We start from the raw sequence: 23868 nt of genomic DNA on the forward strand, positions 1-23868 counted from the left end.
TGCCTGTGTAGGTGTCAGCTCTGGAAAGCTAGGGTTATGGAAGAGAACCATAGAAGGCAGTTACAAAATGGAAACTGTAAAGAAAAGAGGTGACCAGGTACACGTGATCTTTTTTGACATGTGTTCTCTGAAGGATGCTCAAACTTCCAATGGCCATCACACTAGGAAAGCCTGGGATGCAATACAAAGAGTAACGATGCTTCTGACGCTACAAAGAACTATTACAAGGACTAACTAGAAGAATAATGATGATGTAGTCACTGTGGACTCCTCCTGTTACCTGCTACTAAGGAGCCCAGGCACCTTCAAAGTGCTAGCTTGCTTGAAGTCTAAAACACCCAGGCAAGAGGAAGGGATGGACATATCCTTATTTTTGGGGAATGAAGTATTGAGGGAGATCTGCCAGCCTGTTCTACATGCTTTGCAACATTTCCTTGGATCTCATTTTCTTGGCCTTCCACTTCTAAGTCCTCACCCTTAATTTCTTTTTCTAGATCATCTGCATCTAAACAGGTTTAGCAGAAACTGCAAGCTAATGCCCTAAAACTGAGCACAATGAGCAATGAGCATCCTGCATTATGAGTACTGCACTCCTCTCCAGGTTTATTATGACGAGCCCCCCCACACACACACACACTACTGTGACCAGCACCCATTCATTCCCTCTCCCATCTATAGAAAGAAAAGACTAGAAATTTGACAATGATTGCCTCAACTAACTGAAATTTGTTAGAATATGGAGTCATTCTTTTCAGGGGAGAAAAGCTGAATTTTTTTTTCCTCTTCCCTCTCCTCTTTATGGCATTTACTCCCCACCAAAGTCAACCTGGGGGGTGTTCTGGAAGGACCATTTATAAAGCCTGCATATGGAGATGCCTGGTGGCTCAGTGGTTGAACATCTGCCTTTGGCTCAGGGCGTGATCGCTGGGTTCTGGGATCGAGCCCCACATCGGGCTCCCTGCAGGGAGCCTGCTTCTCCCTCTGCCTGTGTCTCTACCTCTCTCTCTGTGTTTCTCATGAATAAATAAATAAAATATTTTTTAAAAAGCCTGCATGTGCCTGTAAGATGGAAGCCCAGCATCCCCTTGTCCTGTGGACAGCTGCTGGAGCAGTGGCTTTCCCGTCTTCCCCGTTGTGTCTGTTTTATTCGCCAGCTTTGTTGAGGTGTAATTGACAAATTGGAATTGTACATATTTAAGGTCTATAACTTGACATTTTGATATATGTATATATGTATACATTGTGAAATGATGCCCGCAATCAAGCTAATTAGCACATCCATCACCATACATAGCTATCATTTTCTTCTCTTCTCTTCCCTCTCTCCCTCCTCTCTTCCTTCCTTCCATTTGTGTGTTGTGTGGTGAGAACCCTTAAGATCTACCCTTTTAACAAATTTCAGGTATGTGATACAGTATTGTTAACTATCGTCACCATGCTGTACATTAGATGTCCAGAAGTTATCCGTCCTACAGAAGCGAAACTTTGTGCCCTTGACCAACATCTCCCTGTTTCCCTCCTCTGTGTAAATTTGAGTAAGGGGAAAAGAAAGAAATGGATTGGTAGCAGGGGGACGAGAACAGCCGGTAGAAGAGCAGCCTGAGTCCTCACTTCCTGGTGTGGGTCATGTGGAAATCAAGACTTGGCCAGAGCTGAGCCTGTCTTGCCAGCAACCCCTCCTTCCCACCTGCACAGATCCTGACCAACAGGTGAAACTTGTAGTAATAAGTACTCTGGAGTGCATCCCCTGGGGCAGGTGTTTGGTCAAGTCAAAAGGTTCTCCCACATCCAGGAATCATGCGCTGGGGAGTCCTAGGGACTTGCAGAAGCTCTGAAATATGCAACTCAGTGGAAGTCCACCATAGCCAGGGAAGAACCGTCAACCGTAGCTACCAAGAAAAAAATGATTTTGCCACTTTCCTCTAATTCCTCCTTTGAGATCCTGATCTTGGGGAGGTTCAAAGCATCCAAAGAAAGGGGGAAGATGTATGAAGGAGAAGCAAAAGCAAAAAGGTCCAGTCCCCAGTGTGCAAGGCAGGTCTGGGCTGGTGGAAAGGGGAGATACTTTGAATTGGATTTAAGAATAAGATTTTAAATCTGGGGGACCTGGGATGGACATTTTAACATCAGCAAGGGTCTGGAAAGCTGTGAGATCTTCAGGAAAGGAGCAGGAAAGGAAGAACCAATAGCACTTGTTTGAAAACTGAAGGGCAAAAGATAATCTCTTGTAACCCACCAAGTACAGGCATATCTCATTTATTGTGCTTCACATAAATTGCATTTTTTAAAGATTAAAGGTGTGTGACAACCTCACCTCAAGCAAATCTATTGGTGCCATTTTTCGGACTGTATTTGCTCACTTTGTGTCTCTGTGTCACATTTTTGGTAATTCTCACAGTATTTCAAACTTTTATTTCAAACATTTTTTGTTATTATTATTGTATTTGTTATGGCGATCTGTGATCAAAATCTTTGATGTTACTATTGTAACTGTTTAGGGGTGCCATGAATAGTGTTCATATACAATAGTGAACTTAATTGATAAATGTTGTGTGTGTTCTAACTGTTCCACTAACCAGTTGTTTGCCCTTCTCTCTCCCTCTCCTTGGGTCCTTATTCCCTGAGACACAACAATATTGAAATCAAAAGCTAGAAATGATTAAGCTTAGTGAGGAAGGCATGTCAAAAGCTGGACAGGATGAAAGCGAGGCCTCTTGAGCCAGTTAGCCAGGTTGTGAATGCAAAGGAAGAGTTTTTGAAGGAAAGTAAAAGTGATCCTCTAGTGAACACACAAATGATAAGAAAGCGGAACAACCTTATTGCTGCTATAGAGAAAGTTTGAGTGTCTGGATTGAAGATCAAACCAGCCACAATATTCCCTTAAGCCAAAGCCTAGCCCAGAGCAAGGCCCCAATTCTCTTCAAATCTGTGAAGGCTGAGAGAGGGGAGGAACCCGCAGAAAAGTCTGAAGCTAGCACTAGTTAGTTCATGAGGTTTAAGGAAAGAAGATGTCTCCATGACATACAAGTGGAAAGTAAAGCAGCAAGTGCTGGTATAGAAGCGGCAGCAAGTGACCCAGGAGATCAAGCTAAGATCATTAAGGTGGCTACATTAAACAACAGATTTCAATGTAGTAGAACAGCTTTATTTTGGAAGAAGACGTCATCTAAGACTTTCAGAGCTAAAGAGGAGAAGTCGATGCCTGGCTTTGAAACTTCAAAGGGCACACTGATTCTCTTGTTAGGGGCTAAAGCATCTAGTGACTTTAAGTTGAAATAGCCAATGCTTATCTATCATTCTGAAAATCCTAGAGCCTTCAGGATTAGGCTAAATCTGCTCTGCCTGTGCTCTAGAAATGGAGCAACAAAGTCTAGATAACAGCACATCTGTTTACAACGTGGTTTATTGACTATTTTAAGCCCACTGTTGAAATGTACTGCTCAGAAAATAAGATTCCTTTCCAATTATTACCACTCATTGACATTGGACCTGGTCACTCAAGAGCCCTAATGCTAATGGAGATATACAACGAGATTAATGTTGTTCTCAGGCCTGCTAACACAACATCCATTCTGTAGTTCATGGTTCAAGGAATACATTTTGCAAGGTTATAGCTGCCATAGATAGTGATTCTTCTGATGGATCTAAGCAAAGTAAACTGAAAACCTGGAAAGTTTTCACCAGTCTTGATGTCATTAAGAACACTTATGATACATGGGAAGAGATCAAAACATCAACATAAACAGGAGCTTGGAAGAAGTTGATTCCAACCCTCATGGATGACTTTGTGGAGTAAGTACCTGGAGATGTGGTGGAAACAGCAAGAGAACTAGAATTAGAAGTAGAACCTGGAGGTGGGCTGCATTGCTGCAATCTCATAATACAACTTGAACAAGTGGGGAGTTGCTTCTTATGGATGAGCAAACAAAATGGCTTCCTGAGATGGAATCTATTCCTGGTGAAGATGCTGTGAAGATTGTTGAATGACAACAAAGGATTTAAAATATTACATAAACTGAGTTGATAAAGCAGCAGCAGGGTTTGAGAAGATTGACTCCAATTTTGGAAGAAGATCTACAATCCTATCAAATAGCAACACATGCTACAGAGAAATTGTTCATGAAAGGAAGAGCCAATCGATGCAGCAAATTTCATTGTTGCCTTATTTTAAGAAACCGTCACGCCCACCCCAATGTTTGGCCACCACCCAGTCACCAGACAACAACATCAAGGCAAGATCTCCCACCAGCCAAAAGATTATGACTCGCTGAAAACTCAGATGATGGTTAGCATTTTTTTTTTAGCAATAAAGCATGTTTCAATGAAGATATGTGCATTGTATGTTAAACATAATGCTGTTGTACACTTTAAAGACTATAGTGTAAACATAAATTGTATATGTTTATATAAAACATATAAACACTGGGATATGTAAAATTCATCAACTTGCTTTATTGCCACATTCACTTTATTGTAATACTTGCTTCATTGTGGTTGTCTGGAACTGAACCTGCAATATGTCCGAGGTGTACCTGTGTAAGTGTTCTGATTTTTCAGTCAGTCAGTCAATAACTTTTGCTCATTATCCAAGAAAGGACAATCCTGAAGTGAGTCTTACCATACCCTCCCCATTATGACCACCTTAGTCCTGTCTCTCCCTTCATCTCTCTTCCTCTCTATACTTGTAACAGGAAAGTTGTTGTTCTTGAAGTTGATTGAGGGATAGGAGTGATGTGGAAATTTAAGAGCTGGGTGAAAAAGAACTGGAGATTAAATACTTGGAGATACATTTTATAATTAAAATTGCTTTCTGAGGTTCCCTCCCTTCTTTTGGTGATTAAGAAGGACATGTTGCCTGGGCAGCCAGAGGAGATAATTCAGGCACATATTTAACCTCCAAATCTGAGTTGCTGGCATGTTCAGAATTCACTAGAAATTCAGTTATGGCCCCATTGGAACACATTTAACTGACCACTTGTGCTCGAGGATAGGAGAATTAAAATTTTTTAAATTTATTTATTTATTCATGAGAGGCATAGAGAGAGAAGCAGAAACACAGGCAGAGGGAGAAGCAGGCTCCATGTAGGGAGCCTGATGTGGAACTTGATTCCAGATCCTGGGATCATGACCTGAGTGGAAGGCAGATCCCCAACCGCTGAGCCACCCAGGAGCCCCTCAAGAACAGAAAAAAAACCTTTTTCTGAATCCTGTGTGGCTCACTGTCTTCAGATCCACCTGGGGACTGGACATACAAGAGAAGGCAATCAGAAAAGCTCATTGATAGGGAAGGGTGAGTTAAGAAAAGCTGGATCCTAACTCTGGGAAAAGAACAGGGGTAGTGGAAAGGGAGGTGGGCAGGGGTTTGGGGTGACTGGGTGACGGGCACTGAGGGGGGCACTTGGCGGGATGAGCACTGGGTGTTATGCTATATGTTGGCAAATTGAACTCCAATAAAAGAAAAGAAAAGAAGAGAAAAAAAGAAAAGGAAAGGAAAGGAAAGGAAAGGAAAGGAAAGGAAAGGAAAGGAAAGAAAAAGAAAAAGAAAAGAAAAGAAAAGAAAAGAAAAGAAAAGAAAAGAAAAGAAAAGAAAAGAAAAGAAAAGAAAAAAGAAAAGCTGGATCCTGGGACGCCTGGGTGGCTCAGCGGTTGAGCATCTGCCTTTGGCTCAGGGAGTGATCCCCGGATCAGGCATTGAGTCCCACATCAGTCTCCCTTCAGGGAGCCTGCTTATTCCTCTGCCTGTGTCTCTTCTTCTCTCTCTGTGTCTCTCATGAATAAATAAATAAAATCTTTAAAAAAATAAAGAAAGAAAAGCTTGATCCTCCCTTGCTTGTTCCCTCAAACTTGCTCCTGGCACAGTCATTTATTTGCACCAGCAGCTGCATAATAAGGCTATCTTCTCTCAAGTGAGACAAATCCCTCTTCTGTCTCTAGAGGGTGCTCCGAATCCACTGATCTAGACAGAGGCAGCTTCAGAAGAGCCAGAGCAGGAATAACACAAAGGAGCTGAGAGAGCTTCCCTTCCCCTACAAAAGGAAGGAAAAAAAAAAAAAAAAGAAAGAAAAGAAAAGAAAAAGAATATAGAGCAAAATCCTCCTCCTTTAGGGCAAAAGAATCAGTGACCATTGGTTCTCTGGTCTGTTGGCCCACAATATTTCAATGATCACTGGGCCTTCATTCAACAAGCATTTTTGGAGACAGAACTGATCTGTACATTCTTCAGTGCCAGATGCCAAAAGGACAGCAGTATTTAAGAATGGAATAAATACAACTATCATTAAATGTACATCCATTTTGTGTGTCACTCTTTTCAAGATGCTTTACCCACACACTGTATCTTATTTTCACAGCTACAGGATATGTTGAGTTTTATTGCATTCATTTTATAGATGGGAAAATTCAGTTGCAGAGAAGGTGAATAGCCTGCCCAAAAGAAAAACTGCTTTTTGGTACCGGAATAAATTTCAAATCTACGGCTTCTCCAATACACCGTCCAGCCCTTTTCTCAAGATCTCAAGAAGTCCATAATTGAGTAAAGTAATCAATGATTGACACCCTAATGCAAAATAGCGATGCATGATACAGAATTTTAAATGTAGCATATGGAAGATCTAAAAGCAGAAGAATCTCAGGGCTACCTGACCTCTGAGGCCATGCAGTCCAAAACACAAATCAATGAGTCAATCTTCATCACATATTCACAGGGGCCTCTTCAGCTTCTGTTTGAATGACTCTACTGAGAAGGAATCCACTACTTCACAAATATATCCTTCCACTGATGAACTACTCTGTCAGAAAAATTTTCCTCGTGTGACCCCAAGTCTGTTGCTCTGAAACACTGAACTAGCTCCTAAAGCCATCCTTTGCAGCTATGCAGGTACAGGACCGGTCTTCATTTAATACAGCAACATTTCATACGTTGCATGCCCATTGAGCTGGCCCTACCCCTAAGGATTTCTCATCTCCAGGTTAATAAACAAAGTCCCAGTTCCTTCTCTATTGCCTCATATGGCACAGGTTTGAGACTTACCCCCATTCTAGTTGCCTTATTCATAGCCATTCATAAAGGTGGAACCAGGAATGAACAGGTATCTATTCATCACACACACATAAAACAACTCACCTCTGTCCCATCCACTGCAATTGGTTCCTAGACTGTTTCCCTCTGGGATCATTGTGCCCTTCTCAGTGCCACTCCTCTTTCTAGAGCATAGTGGCATGTAGCATTTCTGGGTTGTAATTATATCTCCACATCTGTTCCTTGAACAAGAATTTGAAGGCAGGAACTATATCCATCTTGACGGTCTTAACACAGTGTCTGGAACATATTGGATGCTCAATAAATGTTTCAGTTCTCTCATGACAGAGATTTTGTCTATTTTGTTCACTGATGTGTTCTCAGCACCTAACCAGAGCCTGGCGCTAGTTCTCAAGAAATATTTACTGGATGAATGAGTGAATAACTCAATATAGTGTTCCAGAAAAAACACTAAATCATGAATTCTTTTAAATGGTATCTGCCAAGCCTATACTACATGTGAGGCATTATTCAATTTAAAATAATTCTATAAATGCAGCTCAGTGTATCACTTCATTATTTTGACTGATTAATATGATACAACAGTCTAGGTTGTTTACAGTAAAGACAAGACATTAGTCTTTTTTTTTTCCCAAGAGTCCTCAGTGAAGCCATCCCTCTCACTTACACTCATGCCAGTGTTTGGAGGTCTAGAGGCAATGTTTTAGATTTATTTCCAGCGCAATTCAACTTGTTATTTTCATTCCTTCATGCCAGGCTATTGATAGTTTTGTGAATCCCAGTTTTCTATTATATAATCCATTTGTTCTTCTCCTCAGCCTTGGTGTATCCTGAGATTTGATTAGAGGGCTATCAATGCTGTCATATGAAACACTGATAAAAATGTTCAAGTAGAAAAGACCAAACCTGGAGCTCCTTCACAGAGACCATTTTTCTAGGTTGACATTGATCTATTAGCATTCTTAGGACACAGCCATTCAGCTCATTCCACTCAGTGGTAATGTCATCAGTATTTTGCCATTTGTTCACAGAGGCATAATGGAATTTTTGGTAAATGCTACACTAAAACTCGCATGCCCTGTGACTCTGGTAATCCTGTCAGTGATTTATTTATGAGCAAACAAACAAATAAGGTGAGTTTGGTATGATTTGCTGTAAGTAAACCTCTGATGTTTCTTTGTAATCACTTTTATTTTCCCAGTCTTCATGTACTATCTTCTTGGTATTCTTAGCTAGAAACTCTCCTAGAATTTCCATTAGGCCACCAACTATGGTTTATGACTTCCATTTTCTGCCTATATTTGAAAATGGGCACCATTTCCCTATATCCCCAGGAATCCAGTCTCAATACCTCTATGATCACTAAAGCTGTTCAAACAAATTAAGCTGCCTTTGAACACTTAATGCTAATTTTAAAAAGGGCAGGGATATAACCTGAGAAAAGTATTCACAATACTATGACTGAGGGCACTGTTTATGTTCCCTACTCTGAGAATCTGCACCAGACCATCTGCTGGCAACTCACTGCCATTCCCCACCGTGTCCCCTCTGTGATCGTCCCTGTGTCACAGGGGCCAGAAAATTATGAAGGCAGGCCACGTATTCCAGAGTCCCTAACAACTAGTTTGCCCATGAGGAATTTTCACAAATTATGGAAGACTGGGATGGATGGATGAATGGATGGATGGATGGATAGATTGATTGATCATAGGTAGTCACTGCTTCTTTGGAAACAGAAGATGTGTGGGCTGCAGCAGATGTGAAATTTTGAGTAGCCTCCAGGCATTTTCTTGCGGCTCACCCACCACAGCACTGAAGATGTTTGTAGTTACTGCCAGCAGCTTCCTGTTGAGGCCCTTAGCCTTCCTGATTGCTTGAAAACTAGCAACATAACTGAAAACTGCCACCTTCCTTGGCTTTTTTCCCCCTCTGGCTCTTACTGCAGTTGTATAAGCATCTAATCTTCTATATAAAATCCCTTACTGCTTACAAAATAGGGAGTGTTTTCTGTTCTTTTAATCAAATTCTGATAAAGGATGCAATCCACCTTCACCCTATGTGAACCTTATGGAACTGACAATCAAGATATCATTTTCTTTCTAGCCCAAGAACAGGTTTCTACCTCAGACTGGCCAATGTACCCCATCCTCTAGTACAGTGATTGATCCAGAGGTAAGTATCTAAACCAAGTAGAGAAAATAAAAAGAGTATTTTAACTTTTGCTATTAGGTCATTGGAAAACAGATTTCCCCTCCTCTGCATAACGGACTGTAAGGATGTAGGGCTGGGAGTGCCAGTGACTCTCTGACCTGCTTCAAAGAAGATGCAGCCAACACAAGAGGAAGGCGGGTCTAAAATATGGAAAGAAAATGTCTTGACATTGCAGAAGCCCCGAAATCCAGATGATTCTGAAGCCAGATGTGTCCTGGGACTTCCGGTTTATATTGTCAATGCCCTCTGGCCAAATATCCCCAGTGATGCACCTGCAGTTGAACAAGTTGGGGTTCATGATTACTGCGGTGGGAAAGGTGGGACAGGGAGAACAATGGACTGTTTCAGTAAAAGGGCTTTAGAAAGGATATAAAGGATTTGACATTGGTTGTGTGATTTGGGGAAGGGTATAAGGAAGTGGGCTTTGCTCTAGATTGGAGATTGTCAAGAAGCAGGGGTTGTTTTCTCCTTGGATATCTTAATAACTCTTATTTACAAGGAAGTAAGACAGGAGCAAGGTTGAAGGAGGAATTGGAAAAGAAGCAGAAGTCACTCCTATTACTCAGGATGTTTGATTATTTTCATGGTCATGCTTTTATCTTGTTCCATGTTAGTTATAGAGTGACTTTGCCTACTATCGGCATTTCTGTGAAATTGTTTGAGTTCAACAGACCTAGCTGAGTTCCAGGCTGGCTTCTAGAACACCAAGCCTTCTCTGCCAGCACCAGGCCAGCTTCTCGATGTCAGAGATTGCTTTTCTTTTTCTCAGCATGCACCCAACTAATGTTTATTAAATATCAACTATATTCCAGGTACTCCTGGATATTGACATTCCTGAGAGAGACATATAATATGTACACAAATAAGATGTAATAGGTAATTACAGATTTGGTTAAGTTCTATACAGTAAAGAAATAGTATGACCTTCAATTACTGAGTAACTTCCAGTGGCCATTTTAAGTAAGATGGTTAGGGAAAGACTCATTGGAAAGGTGACATACGGCATGAGACATGAAGCATGGGAATAAGAGAGATGTTTCAGGCAGAGGGAATAGCAAGTGCAAAGACCCCAGAGCAGACAAAGGGTTTGAGAGAACTCAGAAAAGGAAAGGAGATTCATGTGCCTGGAATATGGACAGCAAGAAGGTAAGACCAAATAAGAGAAAGAGTCAGGAGGCCAATCATGCCAGGTCTTGTAGGTTCTTAGTAAGGACATTCCAACCTCCACTCCTTCTGTCTCCATAGGATGCAACTGGACTAAAAGTTCTAGTGTCCTCCTCTTTCACCTACCCTTTCTTTGGAGGAACAACTTATCCAACATATGACTTTTAGAAAATGAGCCCTAGCCTTTCCTTCTCTTCTTTAGCATCCAAGGTGCCTAAAGGAGGCAGATATTCTCTGTTCCCCCTTGCCATAAATTTTACATGGTCAAGCCCTTCAGGAGGAAGCCTGAGGTTGTCCACATCTGTGTATGAACCTATAAATCAGACTGTCTCTTGGGTGCTGTCTTAGCAACCTCCTGTATTAGTTTGCTGGGGCCACCGTAACAAAATATCACAGACTGGGTGCCTTAAACAACAGAAACTTATTTTCTCACTGTTCTGGAAGCTGGAAATTCCAGATCAATATGATTGGGTTCTACTGCATGCTCACGTCCCCCTCTCTTCTTCTCCTCCTCTTCCTCTTCTTTAAAGATTTATTTATTTATTTTTAAAGATTTTATTTATTCATGAGACACACACACACACAGAGGCAGAGACATAGGCAGAGGGAGAAGCAGGCTCCGTGCAGGGAACCCGATGTGGGACTCGATCCTAGGTCTCCAGGATCATGCCCTGAGCCGAAGGCAAACGCCCGACCACTGAGCCATCCAGGCATCCCTAAAGATTTTATCTATTTATTTATTTGAGGAGGGGTGGAGAGAATCTGAAGCGGATTCCACACTGAGCACAGCCCAACTCAGGGATCAATCCCACAACCATGAGACCATGACCTAAGCCAAAACCAAGAGTCAGACGCTTAACTGAGCCACCCAAGTGCCCCTCTTCTTTGTAAAGACATCAGTCCTATTGGATTAGGGCTCCACCCTTATGAACTCACTTAACCTTATTTACCTCTTTAACAACCCTATCTCTAAATACAGTCACACTGAGAGGGCTTCAACATATGAATTTGGAAGAACACAACTCAGTCTATAATTCCCTCAGATTTCAACCTATTTCTCCACAGACTTATGCCATATACTCCAAACAAATGTATGGAAAATATTTATCTATGGCTTCCTCAGTTCTGAACTCAGGTGGGGAATGAAAATAACATGTTCCAGGCTACCAAAAACCCTCACATAGACCAAGGTAAGGCATAATAATGGGACTGTTTCATGCAATGGGAATATTTCAGAGTTTAAGCGGGAAAACAACACAATGTGATTTATAAGGATTAATCTGGCTACTGTGTGGAATATTCATTTTAAAGCACTAAGTCTTTTTTAAGCCCAGGTGACCAGGTTCAGTTATAAGTGTCTTAAATTACTGAATTTGTCCTTACTACCACTCCAGAGATCGATGTTGTTATCCTCATTTTGCAGGTGAAGAAACTAAGATTGAGGCAAGTAGCCTCCCTAAGGTTGTGCAGTTCTGTGGATCAAGCCAGAACTAACATTCACTACATTTAACCCATAGTTAAAAATGAAAATCACATGGAAACAAGTTTAGATGGTTGTTTCAAAAGTATGAAGAATGAGAGAGAAGCTATTAACAATATCTGCGTCTGGATATGATGATGTTAGCCACCATAATGTAGTGCAAAGAAGCTGCAAATAGCAGTTAAGAGCACATGCTCTGGAATATATGTATAGATAATAAATAATGGACATCAGCACTTACTATTTTCCACACACTGTGCTGAGTGTTTCACAGATGTTAGCTCCTTTATTCTTCAAAATAGATCTGCCTGCCCTTAAAATCCCATTCTTTTCCCTCTATTGAATCTTGTCTGGACAACTGACATTCTTCTAACAAAATAGCATAAGGATGAGACTACTACCAATAATATTACTATCAGTTAACAGTCACTACATACCAGGTACTGTTCTAAGTCTTTAACATATATTAGCTAAGTGGATCCTCACAACAACAGTGGGTACTATTCATATCCCCATTTTACAGAGGAGACACCGAGGTACATGGTTATGTTACTGTTGTTTAAAAAAACAACAACAACATGGATTTATTAAGTTGGAGAATCAGGTTTCAAACCAGAGCACAGCTCCAGTATTTGAGTGCACATTCTGGTTATCATCCTCCCTAAACAAGTGAAAACAACCAAGGCTTAGTGGGGAGGTTAAGTACCTTTCCTGAACTAACAAGTCATGGACATAACTGGGTGACTGTGCACAGCTGCTTACATTCTCTTGGCCTCAGTTTCATTAGCTGTAAAATGGGTAAACCCTACATGCACAATAAGTTTGGGGTGATAATTATTTTTTTTATTTTTAAAATTAAATTAAATTAACTTAGTTTTTTTAATTTTTTTTTTAGAGAGAGAGTGCATGTGTGCACACTTGTGAGGTGAAGGAGGGGCTGAGGGAGAGAGAGAATCCTAGGCAGGCTGCATGTGGGGCTTGATCTCATGACCCCAGGATCATGACTGGAGCCGAAATCAAGAGTCAGATGCTCAATTGACTGAGCCACCCAGTGCCCCTGGGGTAATAATTAAATGACATAAATATGTAAAAGGCTTTATGCCCACTTCTTGCCACAAAGTTAGTGCTCAAAATAGTCCCTATTGATAGCTTGAGAGTTTTACAATGAACATACATTCCTTCAAAATCAGCAAAAACAATAAAGACATTCCCATTTTGAATTGAATGCCTAAACAATAAGACTTGAATGCATTTAACAGAACAAGACACACTCTCAACATTTTTTATTTCCTCCAACCAATGTTAGCTCCCACTCTCCTGACTCAATGATTAATTTTCCTGGCAGGAAGGACAGAGGCAAAAGAGGACTCTGGTCATAGGTTATACTTCTTCTGTGGACTTCTTGAACCGAACTAAAATAGCCTTCCTATCAACCTGGCTGTTTCTGTTTCCAGACCTCTTCAAAGGGGCTCTAGTCTGCCCACCCCACCTGCCTCATTTTGGACACCTCTTTTCCATGTCCTACGTCTCAGGAGAGCTCGCCACCCAGACACATTGACCTCCTTAGACAATAGCTCTCCTCACCGCTCCACTTCCTTCTCACCAGGCCATTTGTACCTTTTAACTAGGATTTCATTTTCCAAAGGGTTTTTCCTTGTAGTCATTCATTGGTTGCATGTGTTACATTCTCTGAGTGCATCCTGTGACGATGGCTGTCACTGCCAATGATGACAAGTGCTTCTACTCACTACATGGCAGACACTGTGCTGTGTGCTCTATGTGCATGATCTCATTGAATCCCTTAACAACTCTAGGACTAGGGCACTATTATTATCCTCCATAAATAGTTGAGAATAAAAACAAAAACAAAATGAAGTCTTAGAGAGGTTCAGTAGCCTGTCCGACACCACAGAATGAACAAGTGACACACAGTCGTCCATCTTCCTCTATACCTGCCACCACTCCCAGATCAAGCCTGCCACTCCATCACCTGACTGGTTCATCAGTTTCCTAACTGGGCTGCCTGTCTCCAGCCTTGACCTTCTGCAATCTATTCACTACTCGGGCAAGTTGAAGTTTTTAAAAACATAAATAGGCCATATTGCTCCCTTGTTTAAAACCCTTCAGTGGCTCCTCATTTTTCTTATGATAATATGCTAAGTCCTTATATGGCTTTGAACTATGTGGATTAGCTTGAGCTCTACAGCCTTAATTATTCCCCTGTCTCTTCCCCATAGCCTACGACCCACCTCCATTAGACTTCGTTTGTCCCTAGGCTTTGCATGGTCTATGCCCTCAGCTCAGAAAGTGTCCCTTGCTTTCCCCCCGGATCCCTGAGAGAAAATAAAGGCATCTCTCCTGCTGCTCTGCTTCATACTTCCTCCAAAAGCACAGGAATTTCCAGGTAATTTAATGCATTTGCCAGGTTTCTACTGCATCGTTTAATTCATCCTCACTCCTCTACAGATGAGGAAGCTGACCTCAAGTGACCCGTTCAAAATCCTAGTTCTAGCAAGCGGCAGGGTAGGGGTGCCAGCTCATGTCTGTCTGCCTCCAGACACTGATCTTTCCTCTGAGCTTTGTTGCCATGACGTTTGTCGAGGTTAGAAACAACAGCAGGTAAACATGGGTACAGCTGGAGGGAGGGATTGTCTATGAGGCTGAAACTGATCTAATAAATGGAAAGAAAAGACATTTTAACCTATGCCACTGACAGTGGGAAGGTCAGGAATTGAGCTCCAGCTGGAGAGTGGGTTTCTGCTTTTTGACCGAGAGTAATTTCCTTGTCTACCTTTGTGTGACTACAATGACAGAAGCTGTTTTATTAATGCCCTTGGCAAAGCGCAGTGAGATGATCTGTCCTTAGCAATGAAGGGGTATCTGAGGTCAGTTCTAAAGAGCCAGAGACTCAACAGGGCACTTGCAGGAGAACAGAAAGGAAATTTGTGAGGCAGGCAGGGATCCTGAGAAACCAGGGTTCTAGAAACTAGCTCCAGAGGCTCTTACCACCTCTCCCACAAAACTGAGTTCTTGCTCTGCTTTAGGACTTTCTCATGTACCATCCAGCTTTAGTTCCTTCCTTTAAAAATGTAATAAGAGTGCTACTACTGCACAGGGTTGTTGTGATTTTCTTGACATCATTATAGTAAAAGGGACTAGCACAGTAGCTGGTACATAGGCAAGTTTTTGGTTTTTCTATAACTTATCTATATGCTGTCACTGTCCTACTCCCAGAGAAGTGAATTGAGAAAATGCAAAGATTCCTGTGTAAGACGGAATGCCTGAAGCTTTGGGCCTATGCCTGCACCTAACTTGCCTAAACAACCCTCATCTGAGTCCCCTCCTCTCCTATCTGAGCATCAATCTGCTTGCAACCACTGAGTGCCCCACTATTTGCCATGCACTGAGAAAAACAGAGATGCATGTAACCGCTCATTGCCTACTGGCCCAGCAGATGGACAACTATCCTTCTCGTCTGCTAGGGCTGTTTCATCTATTAGGTTCCATGGTAACAGGAGCTGGGGCCTACATGCTTTCCAAGGGCCTAGGGAAATCCTTGAGATCGCAAATACAAAATTATTGGCTCTGAAATACAAGAGTGGTATAATTTAAACTAATTAATGTTTTGGTTAGTGTGTCTACAAAATGCATCATATCAATTTTTATAATTTTTTTTTAAATGTAAATTTCCTTTTATTTATTTATTATTTTTTTTAAATTTTTATTTATTTATGATAGTCACACACAGAGAGAGAGAGGCAGAGACACAGGCAGAGGGAGAAGCAGGCTCCATGCACCGGGAGCCCGATGTGGGATTCGATCCCGGGTCTCCAGGATCGCGCCCTGGGCCAAAGGCAGGCGCTAAACCGCAGCGCCACCCAGGGATCCCCAATTTTTATAATTTTTAAACAACTTTTATAGTGTCATTTTATAACTTATCATATATAAATTCTATTTAATGTTGGACGTGGGGGCAATTTAGTATGACTGAGCTGAGGAACCAAAGTTAGAAGCCCTAAAGTTAAAGAACAATTGTACTAGGACCCCAGAATGGACAAACTCCATCTGCTTCCTGATAAACCCTCACTCATTTGGTTTTCTTTCCAGAAATGACTCCTCCCCACTTTGCAGCTAGTACTGATTGGCACTGGGCAGGGCCCTCTACCTCCTCAGAAAGCTGTCCTCTCTTGGCTTCAGCACTCCTCTATCACTCTCTGTTAATATGGTTCAACTTCACAAACCCTGAGCCTACCCCTGGGTGTTGGGGGCTTCCTTCCTCATGGAGAGAGAGCTTCTTTGTCTCTGAAGATCTCACCTTTGCATGAGGGATGTGGATAAATCCACACAAAAGCACAGCATTAAGCCAAACTTCTAATGGATGGCAGGTATCCTCTCTGGCTTTCTCTGTCTGAGAATTACAGGGATTTGTAGGACCTCTCGTTAAAGTTCTGGAATCTCTCTTGGCTGGACCCATTGTTTTCGGAAGGTGCCTTGATTAGGGCATGTCTCTGTAAGGTCCTCTATGGATAGGGGGAAATCAGGTAAGTTTGATAATAGCTACCACCAGCTCCTCCTAATTGATAATCAGGTCTCCAAGGGAACTGGTGCTTAGTGTGTGATAAAAGGCTCAGTGCCTTGCTCTGTCTTTGGCCCAATTCAGTTTAGCATTTTTTAAAACATGCCAGACGCACATCATACAGTTTTATCTTTATATAAGCCTTCCTTTTTAGCAGAGCTTTTACATCTCTGCCTCACATGGAATTTTCCCCTTTGTTGTTTTTATTATCTAAGCAATGCATATTTATTATGGAAGAATTAGACCAACAGATAAACAATGACTCAAGCCACCATTACGTTGGCATTGTGACTGATGATCAAATCTGCCACGATAGCAGAATGCCAAAAGCCTTCTGCCAGATGGTAAACAACTTGGGTAGAAAAGCCAAGTCTGCAGCCAAGCACTGTAGGAAGGCATGGACTGGGGAGTCGCCCTGGTTCAGACCTGGGCTTAGAACCCAGCTCTCTGTTTTGCTGGCTGTGCAGAAATCCTTAGTGGGACCATTTGGAACAATAAGGACATCCATTGGCCCATATCGATGGAAGCTTGAGGGTTAGCTTAATCCAGTAGTGTCTGTGATTCCCCTGGCCATGCCCACCCCTTGCACCATGGGCACCCACCTTCAGGCTGACGGCAAGAGGGCTACAGCACCTCCCTCTCCCCCTGCACATGTTGGAGGACAAGATTATCTCCTACTGAGGATTTCTCTAATGAGTGAAGACAATATTTGCAGAAGGTGCAGAAAACTTTCCAGTGTACCTTTTTGATCCAAATTTACACTCAGCTAATCCTGTGGCCAACAGAATGCTCTGCACTAGTTGGCTTAGGCCTGGGTTCTCCCGCTGGAGACTGGGATATGATTTCCATGATTAGCTGAGATTAATCAAGCCCTGCCCCTGCAGATGGTGTGGACTAGACGTTGGGAAGTCGACAGCAATTCTGTGGTCTTGGACAAATTACTCAACTCCAATGAGCATGGATACTGTTGCTTATAAAACTGGAATAGTGATACACATTGTGTGGTGGAGAACACCTGAGGTAATTCATATGAGATGGCAAAACACCATGCTTGACCTTTAGTAGGGGCTTAATACGTGAATAAGTGTTTGATGAATCCATTAATTAATTAGCCAGGGTCTTGAAGGTGACAATGCCCAAGTAGATTAACATTCTCATTTGAACCCAGAATCTGCAACTTCCTGACCTTGGAAACATGACTCTCTCTCCCCAAACCTCAGTTTCCTCCTAGGTAAAATGGGTCAACAGTGGGTCAACACTCATTAGACATTCTGCTTGACAGGCACCATTCTAAACAATGTACAGGTAGAGTCTCATTCAATCTTTTCCACCACCCACCATCTTGGCATTTTCACGACCTCACTATAAAAGAAGACGACTGAGGTACGGAAAGTTACTTGCCTAAAAGTACCAATTTATTAAGTATGGAGTCAGGATTTTAATATAAATAGTTTAGCCTCAAAGCATAGCTTCCTGATAATTAAATTCTACTGCCTTTCAGTAATAATAGATCTATCTCAGGGATTTTTGTGGGGATTAAATAATAAACGCGGGGGATCCCTGGGTGGCTGTACAATGCTCAGAAGGCTCTGTACACATTATGAATTATTATTATTTGAAACATGTGGTAATGAAAGAGACTTCTATGTAAGCCCAAAACTTCCACTCCACTGTAACAATCATCCCCCTAAAACTTTTTGATTCATTACTTCAGAAAATACCTATTGATCGTTCAGTCAATCATTCCCTTGAATTTGATGAGGTTACATGACCCTGATGGTTCTCCTGTTCCCCAAGGAAAAAGTCCAGTTTCTCCCTGGATTCGGCCCTCACCATGGTGCACCACGGAGCCTGCTCACCAGGCCTGCATGCTCCACTCCCTTTGTTCCCTGTGGCGGAGTATCACCTGTCCACCCACCATGCTGACTGACAAACTCCATCTCCTTCAGATGAATCGCTCCTTCCTCTGTGTCCTGGAACTAGTGGGCAGAGCCGTCTGTTTGTATAGACTGTAACTGATTTGTTTCCTCTGTTTACCTGTCTCCCTCCTGGTCCTGGGATGGGACACTGTGTGCCAGTCATCTTGATACAGAGCTGGCACATGATACAATATTTGTTGGATATGGATATTTGTTGGATATTTGTTGAATAAATCCCCAAATCACAATTAGGATAAATACCCATTAAACACTGACTGTGTACGACGAGGTAACATCCTAGGTGCTTCACATGCTGATTACAGCTGTGGTTATGAATGAAAAATGTGTAATTTACACAAGCTGATGAAAAGGAGGGGAATCTATGTGACAGTATAATCTGGTTTTTTTTAATAATAAATTTATTTTTTATTGGTGTTCAATTTACCAACATACAGAATAACACCCAGTGCTCATCCCGTCAAGTGCCCCCCTCAGTGCCCGTCACACATTCACCCCCACCCCCAGCCCTCCTTCCCTTCCACCATCCCTAGTTCGTTTCCCAGAGTTAAGAGTCTTTATGTTCTGTCTCCCTTTCTGACATTTCCCACACATTTCTTCTCCCTTCCCCTATATTCCCCTTCACCATTATTTATATTCTCCAAATGAGTGAGAACATACAATGCTTGTCCTTCTCCGATTGACTTACTTCACTCAGCATAATACCCTCCAGTTCCATCCACGTTGAAGCAAATGATGGGTATTTCTGACTGGTGGTTTTATACATATATTTATTATATATGGATGGATACATGTCTTATTCGTCTTCTGGATGCTTATTTTTATTCATGTTCCATGTGTATATCTCGAACTTTACTTATTTAATTTTTCAAGTATCAAAACAAAAACTTGAAGGTGAAATATCTCATTAATTAGAAAATCACAAAATTAAATGATGCCTCATGGTAGTATTTGGAATATTAAAATATGTAATTAAATTTTAATATTTGTTTTAAATGTGGTTTAAGATGCAATGTCTTAAAATAATGTTTTAAAATGATTAAAAGGCATATTGGAAGTGCTAGCTGCAGTAAATATATTGGATGGTAGTAAATATATTGGATGGTAGTAAATATATTGGATGGTGATCCTAATAGGACTAGAATCTTCACTCACAGGCATTATTAAATCTTTTACTCTTGGGATTAAAAGTTTTCTCAGTCAAGGGGTGCCTCGATGGCTCAGTCAATTAAGCGCTTGGACTCTTAATTTTTGCTCATGTCATGATCTCAGGTTCTGAGGTCGAGCCCTGTGTCTGGCTACCTGCACCGGGCATGGAAGCCTGCTTGGATTCTCTTTCCTCCTCCCCTCTGCTCCACCCCTTCCACCACTAAGCATACGGGGATGCAGGTGCGGGTGCATGCTCTCTTGCAAAAAAAAAAAAAAAAAAAAATATATCTTAGTCAAGTGGCCCCTGTCACTGCATGTGGATGATTTTTCTTTCAATTATGGGGATACTCAGGGGTAAAAGCCATCCTGAACTATTTTTGCTGTCTGGAGAAAACTATATGGATATTAAAATGTTGAATCATCTGAGGAAAATGAATTTTGACCTCTCTGTTCCTTTCATACTGATCTCTCTCTCATTAAAACTTTTGGTTGAGATGGAGAAAATCTAGTATCAGATCGAAGCCCTCTTCCACTTGGACTACTGTGGACTGTTTCCATTCTGAGTTCCTTTTGTGTATCTTTTAATCAGGGCTTAGTGAGGCCATTTGTGCTACTGGTTAGCTTCTTTTTAAAGAAATTTTATTTATTTATTTGAGAGAGCAGAGTGAGAGAGAGCACACATGAGCAGGGGTAAGGGGCAGAAGGAGAGGGAGAAGCAGACTCCTCACTGAGCAGGGAGCCCAATGCAGGGCTCCAACCCAGGACCCTGGGATCATGACCTGAGCCAAAGGCAGATGCTTAACCCACTGAGCCACCCAGGTGCCCCTACTGGTCACCTTCTTGTTGTTCATATGTCTGTGGACACTCTTGTTTGCTGGACAGGGAGTTTTTGAGGGAGACTTTCTTTTTCACTTCTCATCCCCAGCTGTCTCCCAGATGCCTGGCCCAATAAATCAGTGGATGCCAACTGAGCCTGGTTCATGTAAGCAGCATCTGCCATGGGCCATGTCAGCATTCCTTTCTCCACATTTAACATCCATGCCAGTCTAGGACCTGACAGTGAACCAGGAGACCTGGCAATTGGTAAGTAACTCAGATAAACTGAAAGAACTCCAGAGCCAGAGGGAAACTTGAAAATATCTGGACTTAAGTTTTTATCTTGCAACTGAGCAAAAGGAAACCCAGAGGGGTAAAGAGCATTACCTGATTCAACACAGCTGGTCAGCAGGGAACCTGGGGTTAAACCTCATGTCACTTGGCTTCCAGCCCAGGCTCCTCCTCCCTTGTCACCATGCTTCCCCAGCTCAGAGGGATGTGTGCCTTCCCTTTATACTAGCACAGAAAGTTTCCACACTATGAAGTACCACCATGCCATCTCCAGGAAGGGGAGCTTGCTGCCACCTTGTCTTAGGAGAGCTCATTTTTCAGACTTACAGCTCTTGGCATAAACAACCTGGGGCCTACGGGGGATGTTTCTTACAAGGAGCTGCAATGCAGTGATTGTTCACTCTGAGAGCTCTGACTCACCCCTTTCTCAGCCCCTGGGCTTATTTTAGCCCCACTTTCTGGAGGAGGAAATGAGAACATGATCCTGTGGGAAGAGCCCAGGGGCCTCCAGTTCTCACTGGAGGCTTCTGGCAGCAACTTGCAGCTCCAGCTTCATTAGAAATCCACAGCCAGAGGCTCCTATAGAATTAGGGCTGCTAGCCTGGCCAGGTTACAGTGCACCTGCTTTAAGAAAATCTGCCATCCAGAAATGAGAATTAGGCAAAAGGGATGAATTTGAAGCTGATTATTGACCTAGCAAGGAGCTTCTTTCCTTTCTTCATTAAATGTGGAACAGTAGAATGAGCAAGGCTGTTGGGAGTCCCTGCTTCCATTAATGAGCTATAAAACCTTGAGTTTGGGATTAACCTTTCTGAGATTGGGAAGTTGGGGGTGTGCAGGGGAGGAACCTTGAGCTGGGTCTTGAAAGACAAGTAGGGAGGAGGAGAGGGAGTTAGAGCTGGGGGAGGGGTACACACAAATTCCCAGAGGTGTGAAAGTACAGGGAGTGGTCTGGACCATCTGCAGCAAAGGAAGAGAACCTGGATAGGCAGAGTCTGGAGCAGTCTCCTCCATCTTCCCCAACATAGCATGCATATTCCTGCCCATACACTTTTCCTTAAATCAACCCCCTTACCTAAATGCTTTCCCTGTTCTCTCCAGTTACCAAATCCTACCATCCAAAGCTTAGTTGGGTCACTTCTCAGGGCCTCACATGACCAAAATCAAGGTGTCGACCAGGCTGTGTTCCTTCTTGGATGCTCTGGAGAAATCATTCACTTCCAAACTCATTGAAGTTGGTCAAAATCAGCTCCTTGTGGTTGTAAGCCTGGGGTTTTCTTTGTCAAGGGCTTCTCTGGGCAACTAGAGGTCCCCCATGTTCCTTGCCATTTGGCCTCCATGGGCTGTTTACAGCATGGCTGTTGCTTCTTCTTCCAGGCCAGAAGGAACATATCTCTTTCACTTCATCCTCAATGACCAAGTGAAGAAAACTTTCTGCTTTTGTTTGTTTTGTTTGCTTCGCCATGTGGTTTATTTATTTTTTATTTTATTTTATTATTATTTTTTGCCATGTGGTTTATTATTATTTTTTTAGTAATGCACATTATAAGTAAATACATATTATATATTTATATAGATTTCAATTTGAAAATTACAGATTACATATATATATATATACACTAATCGTCATAGTTATTCAGTGATTTGTTTCTAAAAAGGTTATAGTAATTCCTATTACCATTAGCAATGTTTGAGAGTATGCAACTCCCCATATCCATACTCACAATTGAAGATAAGAATTTTAAATGTTTTGTTTGGAGAAAAGTGACTGTATTATTTTAATATGCATTTGTTTTACTGAGAAATTTATCATTTTCACATGTTTCTCAGTTATTTGCACTTATTTAAATTTCCTGTTTATCTTTTTTATTCATTTTTCTTTTGGGTTATTTATCTTTTCTTGTCCATTTGTTACAGCTCATTTTTCTACTGTAGATATTAATCACTGAGGTATCATTATGTGACCATTTTTTTCAACTTATCTTTGGTTTTATGACATCAAATATATCTACATGTCGTTAATAACTTCTGGGTTTCCAATCTTGGTTAAGATCTCCCCTGCCTGAGATTATACACAGTCTCTTAGATTATACTGTAGAACAATTTTATTATTACTACACTTATGTGTGTAATATATCTAGAAGGTCTCTTTCGATGTTTTAAGGGCAGGATCCAATTATACTTTCTTCCACTTGGATAGCCAGTTGTCAGCACCATCTATTAAGTTACCCATACTTTTTCATTTGGTAAAATCACTTTAGTCAAATACTAAATTATCATATATGTTAGGACCTACTTTAGGATTCTACATTCTGTTCTACTGACTGATAAGTTAGTCCATAGCTATGTCAATGTCATATTTGTGAGAACCCTCTGTTTTCAAAGTGCCCACTTGAATAGGTCAAGCTCCCCTTGAGCTATCCCCCTTTCTTAAAATCAACAACCATGTAACACAACCTAACTACAGGAGTAAAATCTAGCATGTTCATAGTCCTGGACATAATGTAGGGTGTGCACTCCAGGAAGCAGGAATCTTAGGGAACATTTTAGAATTCTGTCCATCATACCCTCCATGCTCTTTTCTATGGAGGAAGGAGTTTTGCTTTCAGGTCAGTTTCTGAGCTCTCTGTTGTAACCCAAGAACTGGACAGATTTCCACCTAGAAGCAGTGAGAGCTACAGCCACACTTTCTTTCCCAACAGGTGGCAAGATATGGAGAAGGCTAGGAGTATATGCTTTCTGAAAGGAAGTGGGCCTATGAACATCAAGACTGGAGGAGGAGGATGTCAGAGGAAACAGCTGACGAGTGAGGGATGGGCAGGTGGGAGAGGCAAGTTCTGGGCCTTACTACATGAGTAGGAAACAGGAAGAAGCAGGTAGGGAAGAATCATGGGCTTGGTTTCAGGTAAGGATTTGATGGGAATATGAAAATGAGGAAAGGAATCAGGAGTAACAGGGAAAAAAGATCCTAAGAAGCACTGCTCTGAGTCACAAATTATATCCTCTAAGACACTTATTAAGAAAAGCCAGTACAGGGGAGCCTGGGTGTCTCATTTGGTTAAGTGTCTGCCTTCTGCTTGAGTCATGGTCCCAGGATCCTGAGATATAGGCCTGCATCGGGGTCCCTGCTCAGCCAGGATTTTGCTTCTCTCCCTGCCTCTGTGCACCCCCTCCCACTCATGCTCTCTCTCTCTTTCAAATAAAA

The 23868-nt window shown here is 41.8% G+C and overlaps 2 long non-coding RNA genes across 3 annotated transcripts in view; one reads left to right on the top strand and one right to left on the bottom strand.

Moving 5' to 3' along the window:
* The window catches only part of LOC111097668, an 81122-nt gene that overhangs the window by 14352 nt on the left and 42902 nt on the right, over positions 1-23868 (bottom strand). The gene's annotated exons all lie outside the window — the stretch shown is intronic.
* LOC111097669 lies at positions 11533-23484 on the top strand. The gene is made up of 3 exons (XR_005365649.1): positions 11533-11604; positions 20482-20639; positions 23366-23484. It is a non-coding gene; the product is annotated as an uncharacterized LOC111097669 (long non-coding RNA).

Source organism: Canis lupus, chromosome 10, assembly GCF_011100685.1.
Source record: "Canis lupus familiaris isolate Mischka breed German Shepherd chromosome 10, alternate assembly UU_Cfam_GSD_1.0, whole genome shotgun sequence".
Lineage (NCBI taxonomy): Eukaryota > Metazoa > Chordata > Mammalia > Carnivora > Canidae > Canis > Canis lupus.